The sequence below is a fragment of the Gorilla gorilla genome, chromosome 17, assembly GCF_029281585.2.
Source record: "Gorilla gorilla gorilla isolate KB3781 chromosome 17, NHGRI_mGorGor1-v2.1_pri, whole genome shotgun sequence".
In the NCBI taxonomy this organism is placed as follows: domain Eukaryota; kingdom Metazoa; phylum Chordata; class Mammalia; order Primates; family Hominidae; genus Gorilla; species Gorilla gorilla.
Genome location: NC_073241.2, coordinates 20,026,814 through 20,039,533, shown reverse-complemented (window position 1 = coordinate 20,039,533; position 12,720 = coordinate 20,026,814).

Here is a 12,720-nt window from a genome sequence, read left to right as displayed (position 1 = left end):
GAATGGAATGGAATGCAATAGAATGGAATGGAATGGAATGGAATGGAATGGAATGGAATGGAATGGAATGGAATCGAAAGGAATGGAATGGAATGGAAAGGAATGGAATGGAATGGAATCAACCCGAGTAGAATGGAATGGATTGGAATGGACTGGAATGGAATGGAATGGAATTGAATGGAATGGAATGGAATGGAATGGAATGGAATCAACCCGAGTAGAATGGAATGGATTGAAATGGAATGGAATGGAATCGAGTGGAATGGAATGGAATGGAATGGAATCAACCCGAGTAGAACGGAATTGATTGGAATGGAATGGAATGGAATGGAATCGTATGGAATTGAAAGGAATGGAATGGAATGGAATGGAATGGAATGGAATGGAATGGAATGGAATGGAATGAAATCAACCCGAGTAGAACGTAATGGAATGGAATGGAATGGAAAGGAATGGAATGGAATGGAATGGAATAAAATTTAATGGAATGGAATGGAATGGAATGGAATTGAATGGAATCAACCCGAGTTGAATGGAATGGATTGGATCGGAATGGAATGGAATGGAATGGAATGGAATGGAATGGAATGGAATGGAATCAACCCGAGTAGAATGGAATGGATTGGAATGGAATGGAATGGAATGGAATGAAATGGAATGGAATCAACCCGAGTAGAATGGAATGGATTGGAATGGAACGGAATGGAATGGAATGGAATGGAATGGAATGGAATGGAATCAACCCGAGTAGAATGGAATGGATTGGATTGGAATGGAATGGAATGGAATCGAACGGAATGGAATGGAATGGAATGGAATGGAATGGAATAGAATGGAATGGAATGGAATCGAATGGAATGGAATGGAATAGAATGGAATCAACCCGAGTAGAACGGAATGGAATGGAATGGAATGGAAAGGAATGGAATGGAATGGAATGGAATGGAATGGAATGGAATGGAATCCAATGGAATGGAAAGGAATGGAATGGAATGGAATGGAATGGAATGGATTGGAATGGAATGGAATCGAATCGAATGGAACGGAATGGAATGGAATGGAATGGAATGGAATGGAATCCAATGGAATGGAATGGAATCGAATGGAATCAACCCGAGTAGAATGGAATGGATTGGAATGGACTGGAATGGAATGGAATGGAATGGAATGGAATGGAATGGAATGGAATGGAATCAACCCGAGTAGAACGGAATTGATTGAAATGGAATGGAATGGAATCGAATGGCATAGAATGGAATGGAATGGAATGGAATGCAATGGAAAGGAATGAATTAAACCAGAGTAGAACGGAATGGAATGGAATGGAATGGAATGGAATGGAATGGAATGGAATGGAATCAACCCGAGAAGAATGGAATGGATTGGAATGGAATGTAATGGAATGGAATGGAATGGAATGGAATGGAATGGAATGGAATGGAATGGAATGGAATCGAATGGAATTGAATGGAATCGAATGGAATGGAATGGAATGGAATGGAATCAACCTGAGTTGAACGGAATGGAATGGAATGGAATGGAATGGAGTGGAATGGAATGGAATGGAATGGAATGGAATGGAATCAACCCGAGTAGAATGGAATGGATTGGAATGGAATGGAATGGAATGGAATGGAATGGAATGGAATGGAATGGAATGGAATGGAATCGAATGGAATTGAATGGAATCGAATGGAATGGAATGGAATGGAATGGAATCAACCTGAGTTGAACGGAATGGAATGGAATGGAATGGAATGGAGTGGAATGGAATGGAATGGAATGGAATCAACCCGAGTAGAATGGAATGGATTGGAATGGAATGGAATGGAAAGGAATGGAATGGAATGGAATGGAATCGAATGGAATTGAATGGAATCGAATGGAATCGAATGGAATAGAATTGAATGGAGTGGAATAGAATGGAATCGAATGGAAACGAATGGAACCGAATGGAATGGAATGGAAGGCAATGGAAAGAAATGGAATGGAATGGAATGGAATCAACCCGAGTAGAATGGAATGGATTGGAATGGACTGGAATGGAATGGAATGGAATTGAATGGAATGGAATGGAATGGAATGGAATCAAATCAACCCGAGTAGAATGGAATGGATTGGAATGGACTGGAATGGAATGGAATGGAATCAACCCGAGTAGAATGGAATGGATTGGAATGGAATGGAAGGGAATGGAATGGAATGGAATGGAGTGGAATAGAATGGAACGGAATGGAATGGAATCAACCCGAGTAGAATGGAATGGATTGGAATGGAATGGAAGGGAATGGAATGGAATGGAATGGAATGGAATCAACCCGAGTAGAATGGAATGGATAGGAATGGACTGGACTGGACTGGACTGGAATGGAATGGAATGGAATGGAATCAAATCAACCCGAGTAGAATGGAATGGATTGGAATGGAATGGAATGGAATCGAATGGAATGGAATGGAATGGAATTGAATGGAATGGAATGGAATGGAATGGAATGGAATGGAATGGAATGGAATGGAATGGAATGGAATGGAATCAACCCGAGTAGAATGGAATGGATTGGAATGGAATGGAATGGAATGGAATCGTATGGAATCGAATGGAATGGAATGGAATGGAATGGAATGGAATGGAATGGAATGGAATGGAATCAACCCGAGTAGAACGGAATGGAATGGAATGCAATGGAATGGAATTTAATGGAATGGAATGGAAGGGAAGGGAATTTAAAGGAATGGAATGGAATGGAATGGAATGGAATGGAATGGAATGGAATGGAATGGAATCAACCCGAGTAGAACGGAATGGATTGGAATGGAATGGAATGGAATGGAATCGAATGGAATGGAATGGAATGGAATGGAATGGAATGGAAAGGAAAGGAATGGAATGGAATCAACCCGAGTAGAATGGAATGGATTGGAATGGACTGGAATGGAATGGAATGGAATGGAACGGAATGGAATGGAATGGAATGGAATGGAATGGAATGTAACGGAATGGAATGGAATGGAATAGATTGGAATCAACCCGAGTAGAACGGAATGGATTGGAATGGAATGGAATGCAATAGAATGGAATGGAATGGAATGGAATGGAATGGAATGGAATGGAATGGAATGGAATGGAATGGAATGGAATGGAATCGAAGGGAATGGAATGGAATGGAATGGAATGGAATGGAATGGAACGGAATGGAATCAACCCGAGTAGAATGGAATGGATAGGAATGGACTGGAATGGAATGGAATGGAATGGAATGGAATGGAATGGAATGGAATGGAATGGAATCAACCCGAGTAGAATGGAATGGATTGAAATGGAATGGAATGGAATGGAATGGAATGGAATGGAATGGAATGGAATCAACCCGAGTAGAACGGAATGGATTGGAATGGAATGGAATGGAATGGAATCGTATGGAATCGAAAGGAATGGAATGGAATGGAATGGAATGGAATGGAATGGAATGGAATGGAATGGAATGGAATGGTATCAACCCAAGTAGAATGGAATGGATTGGAATGGAATGTAATGGAATGTAATGGAATGGAATGGAATCAACCCGAGTAGAATGGAATGGATTGGAATGGACTGGAATGGAATGGAATGGAATGGAACGGAATGGAATGGAATGGAATGGAATGGAATGTAACGGAATAGAATGGAATGGAATAGATTGGAATCAACCCGAGTAGAACGGAATGGAATGGAATGGAATGGAATGCAATAGAATGGAATGGAATGGAATGGAATGGAATGGAATGGAATGGAATGGAATGGAATCGAAAGGAATGGAATGGAATGGAATGGAATGGAAAGGAATGGAATGGAATGGAATCAACCCGAGTAGAATGGAATGGATTGGAATGGACTGGAATGGAATGGAATGGAATTGAATGGAATGGAATGGAATGGAATGGAATGGAATCAACCCGAGTAGAATGGAATGGATTGAAATGGAATGGAATGGAATCGAGTGGAATGGAATGGAATGGAATGGAATCAACCCGAGTAGAACGGAATTGATTGGAATGGAATGGAATGGAATGGAATCGTATGGAATTGAAAGGAATGGAATGGAATGGAATGGAATGGAATGGAATGGAATGGAATGGAATGGAATGAAATCAACCCGAGTAGAACGTAATGGAATGGAATGGAATGGAAAGGAATGGAATGGAATGGAATGGAATAAAATTTAATGGAATGGAATGGAATGGAATGGAATTGAATGGAATCAACCCGAGTTGAATGGAATGGATTGGATCGGAATGGAATGGAATGGAATGGAATGGAATGGAATGGAATGGAATGGAATCAACCCGAGTAGAATGGAATGGATTGGAATGGAATGGAATGGAATGGAATGAAATGGAATGGAATCAACCCGAGTAGAATGGAATGGATTGGAATGGAACGGAATGGAATGGAATGGAATGGAATGGAATGGAATGGAATCAACCCGAGTAGAATGGAATGGATTGGATTGGAATGGAATGGAATGGAATCGAACGGAATGGAATGGAATGGAATGGAATGGAATGGAATAGAATGGAATGGAATGGAATCGAATGGAATGGAATGGAATAGAATGGAATCAACCCGAGTAGAACGGAATGGAATGGAATGGAATGGAAAGGAATGGAATGGAATGGAATGGAATGGAATGGAATGGAATGGAATCCAATGGAATGGAAAGGAATGGAATGGAATGGAATGGAATGGAATGGATTGGAATGGAATGGAATCGAATCGAATGGAACGGAATGGAATGGAATGGAATGGAATGGAATGGAATCCAATGGAATGGAATGGAATCGAATGGAATCAACCCGAGTAGAATGGAATGGATTGGAATGGACTGGAATGGAATGGAATGGAATGGAATGGAATGGAATGGAATGGAATGGAATCAACCCGAGTAGAACGGAATTGATTGAAATGGAATGGAATGGAATCGAATGGCATAGAATGGAATGGAATGGAATGGAATGCAATGGAAAGGAATGAATTAAACCAGAGTAGAACGGAATGGAATGGAATGGAATGGAATGGAATGGAATGGAATGGAATGGAATCAACCCGAGAAGAATGGAATGGATTGGAATGGAATGTAATGGAATGGAATGGAATGGAATGGAATGGAATGGAATGGAATGGAATCAACCCGAGTAGAATGGAATGGATTGGAATGGAAAGTAATGGAATGGAATGGAATGGAATGGAATGGAATGGAATGGAATCAACCCGAGTAGAATGGAATGGATTGGAATGGACTGGAATGGAATGGAATGGAATGGAACGGAATGGAATGGAATGGAATGGAATGGAATGGAATAGAATGGAACGGAATGGAATGGAATGGAATAGATTGGAATCAACCCGAGTAGAACGGAATGGAATGGAATGGAATGGAATGCAATAGAATGGAATGGAATGGAATGGAATGGAATCGAAAGGAATGGAATGGAATGGAATGGAATGGAATGGAATGGAACGGAATGGAATCAACCCGAGTAGAATGGAATGGATAGGAATGGACTGGAATGGAATGGAATGGAATGGAATGGAATGGAATGGAATGGAATGGAATGGAATGGAATCAACCCGAGTAGAATGGAATGGATTGAAATGGAATGGAATGGAATTGAATGGAAAGGAATGGAATGGAATGGAATGGAATCAACCCGAGTAGAACGGAATGGATTGGAATGGAATGGAATGGAATGGAATCGTATGGACTCGAAAGGAATGGAATGGAATGGAATGGAATGGAATGGAATGGAATGGAATGGAATGGAATGGAATGAAATCAACCCGAGTAGAACGTAATGGAAAGGAATGGAATGGAATGGAATGGAATGGAATGGAATGGAATGGAATGGAATGGAATGGAATGGTATCAACCCAAGTAGAATGGAATGGATTGGAATGGAATGTAATGGAATGGAATGGAATGGAATGGAATCAACCCGAGTAGAATGGAATGGATTGGAATGGACTGGAATGGAATGGAATGGAATGGAACGGAATGGAATGGAATGGAATGGAATGGAATGTAACGGAATAGAATGGAATGGAATAGATTGGAATCATCCCGAGTAGAACGGAATGGAATGGAATGGAATGGAATGCAATAGAATGGAATGGAATGGAATGGAATGGAATGGAATGGAATGGAATGGAATGCAATGGAATGGAATCAACCCGAGTGGAATGGAATGGATTGGAATGGACTGGAATGGAATGGAATGGAATTGAATGGAATGGAATGGAATGGAATGGAATGGAATCAACCCGAGTAGAATGGAATGGATTGAAATGGAATGGAATGGAATCGAGTGGAATGGAATGGAATGGAATGGAATCAACCCGAGTAGAACGGAATTGATTGGAATGGAATGGAATGGAATGGAATCGTATGGAATCGAAAGGAATGGAATGGAATGGAATGGAATGGAATGGAATGGAATGGAATGGAATGGAATGAAATCAACCCGAGTAGAACGTAATGGAATGGAATGGAATGGAAAGGAATGGAATGGAATGGAATGGAATAAAATTTAATGGAATGGAATGGAATGGAATGGAATGGAATGGAATTCAATGGAATCAACCCGAGTTGAATGGAATGGATTGGAATGGAATGGAATGGAATGGAATGGAATGGAATGGAATGGAATGGAATGGAATGGAATCAACCCGAGTAGAATGGAATGGATTGGAATGGAATGGAATGGAATGGAATGAAATGGAATGGAATCAACCCGAGTAGAATGGAATGGATTGGAATGGAACGGAATGGAATGGAATGGAATGGAATGGAATGGAATGGAATGGAATCAACCCGAGTAGAATGGAATGGATTGGATTGGAATGGAATGGAATGGAATCGAACGGAATGGAATGGAATGGAATGGATTGGAATGGAATGAAATTTAATGGAATGGAATGGAATGGAATAGAATGGAATCGAATGGAATCGAATGGAATGGAATGGAATAGAATGGAATCAACCCGAGTAGAACGGAATGGAATGGAATGGAATGGAAAGGAATGGAATGGAATGGAATGGAATGGAATGGAATGGAATGGAATCCAATGGAATGGAAAGGAATGGAATGGAATGGAATGGAATGGAATGGATTGGAATGGAATGGAATCGAATTGAATGGAACGGAATGGAATGGAATGGAATGGAATGGAATCCAATGGAATGGAATGGAATCGAATGGAATCAACCCGAGTAGAATGGAATGGATTGGAATGGACTGGAATGGAATGGAATGGAATGGAATGGAATGGAATGGAATGGAATCAACCCGAGTAGAACGGAATTGATTGAAATGGAATGGAATGGAATCGAATGGCGTAGAATGGAATGGAATGGAATGGAATGCAATGGAAAGGAATGAATTCAACCAGAGTAGAACGGAATGGAATGGAATGGAATGGAATGGAATGGAATGGAATCAACCCGAGAAGAATGGAATGGATTGGAATGGACTGGAATGGAATGGAATGGAATGGAATGGAATCAAATCAAGCCGAGTAGAATGGAATGGATTGGAATGGACTGGAATGGAATGGAATGGAATGGAATGGAATGGAATGGAATGGAATGGAATGGAATGGAATCAAATCAACCCGAGTAGAATGGAATGGATTGGAATGGAATGGAATGGAATGGAATGGAATGGAATGAAATGGAATGGAGTGGAATAGAATGGAATGGAATGGAATGGAATCAACCCGAGTAGAATGGAATGGATTGGAATGGAATGGAATGGAATGGAATGGAATGGAATGGAATGGAATGGAATCAACCCGAGTAGAATGGAATGGATTGGAATGGACTGGACTGGACTGGAATGGAATGGAATGGAATGGAATGGAATCAAATCAACCCGAGTAGAATGGAATGGATTGGAATGGAATGGAATGGAATCGAATGGAATGGAAAGGAATGGAATGGAATGGAATGGAATGGAATGGAATGGAATGGAATGGAATGGAAACAACCCGAGTAGAATGGAATGGATTGGAATGGAATGGAATGGAATGGAATGGAATGGAATGGAATGGAATGGAATGGAATTTAATGGAATGGAATGGAATGGAAGGGAATTTAAAGGAATGGAATGGAATGGAATCGAATGGAATGGAATGGAATGGAATGGAATGGAATGGAATGGAATGGAATGGAATGGAATGGAATGGAATCAACCCGAGTAGAACGGAATGGATTGGAATGGAATGGAATGGAATGGAATGGAATGGAATGGAATGGAATTGAAAGGAAAGGAATGGAATGGAATGGAATGGAATAAAATTTAATGGAATGGAATGGAATGGAATGGAATGGAATCGAATGGAATGGAATGGAATGGAATGGAATGGAATGGAATGGAATGGAATGGAATGGAATGGAATCAACCCGAGTAGAATGGAATGGATTGGAATGGAATGTAATGGAATGGAATGGAATGGAACGGAATCAACCCGAGTAGAAGGGAATGGATTGGAATGGACTGGAATGGAATGGAATGGAATGGAACGGAATGGAATGGAATGGAATGGAATGGAATGTAACGGAATGGAATGGAATGGAATAGATTGGAATCAACCCGAGTAGAACGGATTGGAATGGAACGGAATGGAATGCAATAGAATGGAATGGAATGGAATGGAATGGAATGGAATGGAATGGAATGGAATCGAAAGGAATGGAATGGAATGGAATGGAATGGAATGGAATGGAACGGAATGGAATCAACCCGAGTAGAATGGAATGGATAGGAATGGACTGGAATGGAATGGAATGGAATGGAATGGAATGGAATGGAATGGAATGGAATGGAATGGAATGGAATGGAATCAACCCGAGTAGAATGGAATGGATTGAAATGGAATGGAATGGAATCGAATGGAATGGAATGGAATGGAATGGAATCAACCCGAGTAGAACGGACTGGATTGGAATGGAATGGAATGGAATGGAATCGTATGGAATCGAAAGGAATGGAATGGAATGGAATGGAATGGAATGGAATGGAATGGAATGGAATGGAATGGAATGGAATGGAATGGAATGAAATCAACCCGAGTAGAACGTAATGGAATGGAATGGAATGGAATGGAATGGAAAGGAATGGAATGGAATGGAATGGAATAAAATTTAATGGAATGGAATGGAATGGAATGGAATTGAATGGAATCAACACGAGTTGAATGGAATGGATTGGAATGGAATGGAATGGAATGAAATGGAATGGAATGGAATGGAATGGAATGGAATGGAATGGAATGGAATGGAATGGAATGGAATCAACACGAGTAGAATGGAATGGATTGGAATGGAATGGAATGGAATGGAATGGAATGGAATGGAATGGAATGGAATGGAATGGAATGGAATCAACCCGAGTAGAATGGAATGGATTGAAAGGGAATGGAATGGAATCGAATGGAATGGAATGGAATGGAATGGAATCAACCCGAGTAGAACGGAATGGATTGGAATGGAATGGAATGGAATGGAATCGAATGGAATGGAATGGAATGGAATCGAATGGAATGGAATGGAATGGAATGGAATGGAATGGAATGGAATGGAATGAAATCAAACCGAGTACAACGTAATGGAATGGAATGGAATGGAAAGGAAAGGAATGGAATGGAATGGAATGGAATGGAATAAAATTTAATGGAATGGAATGGAATGGATTGCAATGGAATGGAACCGAATGGAATGGAATGGAATGGAATGAAATGGAATGGAATGGAATGGAATGGAATGGAATCAACACAAGTAGAATGGAATGGATTGGAATGGAATGTAATGGAATGGAATGGAATGGAATGGAATCAACCCGAGTAGAATGGAATGGATTGGAATGGACTGGAATGGAATGGAATGGAATGGAACGGAATGGAATGGAATGGACTGGAATGGTATGGAATGGAATGGAATGGAATGGAATGGAATGGAATGGAATGGAATCAACCCGAGGAGAATGGAATGGATTGAAATGGAATGGAATGGAATGGAATGGAATGGTTTGGAATGGGATGGAATGGAATCAACCCGAGTAGAACGGAATGGATTTGAATGGAATGGAATGGAATGGAATCGTATGGAATCGAAAGGAATGGAATGGAATGGAATGGAATGGAATGGAATGGAATGGAATGGAATGGAATGAAATCAACCCGAGTAGAACGTAATGGAATGGAATGGAATGGAAAGGAATGGAATGGAATGGAATGGAATAAAATTTAATGGAATGGAATGGAATGGAATGGAATTGAATGGAATCAACCCGAGTTGAATGGAATGGATTGGAATGGAATGGAATGGAATGGAATGGAATGGAATGGAATGGAATCAACCCGAGTAGAATGGAATGGATTCGAATGGAATGGAATGGAATGGAATGGAATGGAATGGAATGGAATGGAATCAACCCGAGTAGAATGGAATGGATTGGAATGGAACGGAATGGAATGGAATGGAATGGAATGGAATGGAATGGAATGGAATCAACCCGAGTAGAATGGAATGGATTGGATTGGAAAGGAATGGAATGGAATAGAACGGAATGGAATGGAATGGAATGGAATGGAATGGAATGGAATGGAATGAAATTTAATGGAATGGAATGGAATTTAATCGAATGGAATCGAATGGAATCGAATGGAATGGAATGGAATAGAATGGAATCAACCCGAGTAGAACGGAATGGAATGGAATGGAATGGAAAGGAATGGAATGGAATGGAATGGAATGGAATGGAATGGAATGGAATGGAATGGAATCCAATAGAATGGAATGGAATGGAATGGAATGGAATGGAATGGAATGGAATGGAATGGAATGGAATTGATTGGAATGGAATGGAATCGAATCGAATGGAACGGAATGGAATGGAATGGAATGGAATGGAATGGAATCCAATGGAATGGAATGGAATCGAATGGAATCAACCCGAGTAGAATGGAATGGATTGGAATGGACTGGAATGGAATGGAATGGAATGGAATGGAATCAACCCGAGTAGAACGGAATGGATTGAAATGGAATGGAATGGAATCGAACGGAATAGAATGGAGTGGAATGGAATGGAATGTAATGGAAAGGAATGAATTCAACCAGAGTAGAACGGAATGGAATGGAATGGAATGGAATGGATTGGAATGGAATGGAATCGAATCGAATGGAACGGAATGGAATGGAATGGAATGGAATGGAATGGAATCCAATGGAATGGAATGGAATCGAATGGAATCAACCCGAGTAGAATGGAATGGATTGGAATGGACTGGAATGGAATGGAATGGAATGGAATGGAATCAACCCGAGTAGAACGGAATGGATTGAAATGGAATGGAATGGAATCGAACGGAATAGAATGGAGTGGAATGGAATGGAATGTAATGGAAAGGAATGAATTCAACCAGAGTAGAACGGAATGGAATGGAATGGAATGGAATGGAATGGAATCAACCCTAGTAGAATGGAATGGATTGGAATGGACTGGAATGGAATGGAATGGAATGGAATGGAATCAAATCAAGCCGAGTAGAATGGAATGGATTGGAATGGACTGGAATGGAATGGAATGGAATGGAATGGAATGGAATGGAATGGAATGGAATGGAATCAAATCAACCCGAGTAGAATGGAATGGATTGGAATGGAATGGAATGGAATGGAATGGAATGAAATGGAATCAACCCGAGTAGAACGGAATGGAATGGAATGGAATGGAATGGAATGGAATGGAATGGAATGGAATGGAATGGAATGGAATGGAATGGAATGTAACGGAATGGAATGGAATGGAATAGATTGGAATCAACCCGAGTAGAACGTAATGGAATGGAATGGAATGGAATGCAATAGAATGGAATGGAATGGAATGGAATGGAATGGAATGGAATGGAATGGAATGGAATGGAATCGAAAGGAATGGAATGGAATGCAATGGAATGGAATGGAATGGAATGGAATGGAACAGAATGGAATCAACCCGAGTAGAATTGAATGGATTGGAATGGACTGGAATGGAATGGAATGGAATGGAATGGAATGGAATGGAATGGAATGGAATGGAATGGAATAGAATCAACCCGAGTAGAACGGAATGGAATGGAATGGAATGGAATGGAATGGAATGGAATGGAATGGAATGGAATGGAATGGAATGGAATTTAATGGAATGGAATGGAATGGAATCGAATGGAATCGAATGGAATCGAATGGAATGGAATGGTATAGAATGGGATGGAATGGAATGGAATGGAAAGGAATGGAATGGAATGGAATGGAATTGAATGGAATCAACCCGAGTTGAATGGAATGGATTGGAATGGAATGGAATGGAATGGAATGGAATGGAATGGAATGGAATAGAATGGAATGGAATGGAATCAACCCGAGTAGAATGGAATGGATTGGAATGGAATGGAATGGAATGGAATGAAATGGAATGGAATCAACCCGAGTAGAATGGAATGGATTGGAATGGAACGGAATGGAATGGAATGGAATGGAATGGAATGGAATCAACCCGAGTAGAATGGAATGGATTGGATTGGAATGGAATGGAATGGAATCGAACGGAATGGAATGGAATGGAATGGAAAGGAATGGAATGGAATGGAATGGAATGAAATTTAATGGAATGGAATGGAATGGAATCGAATGGAATCGAATG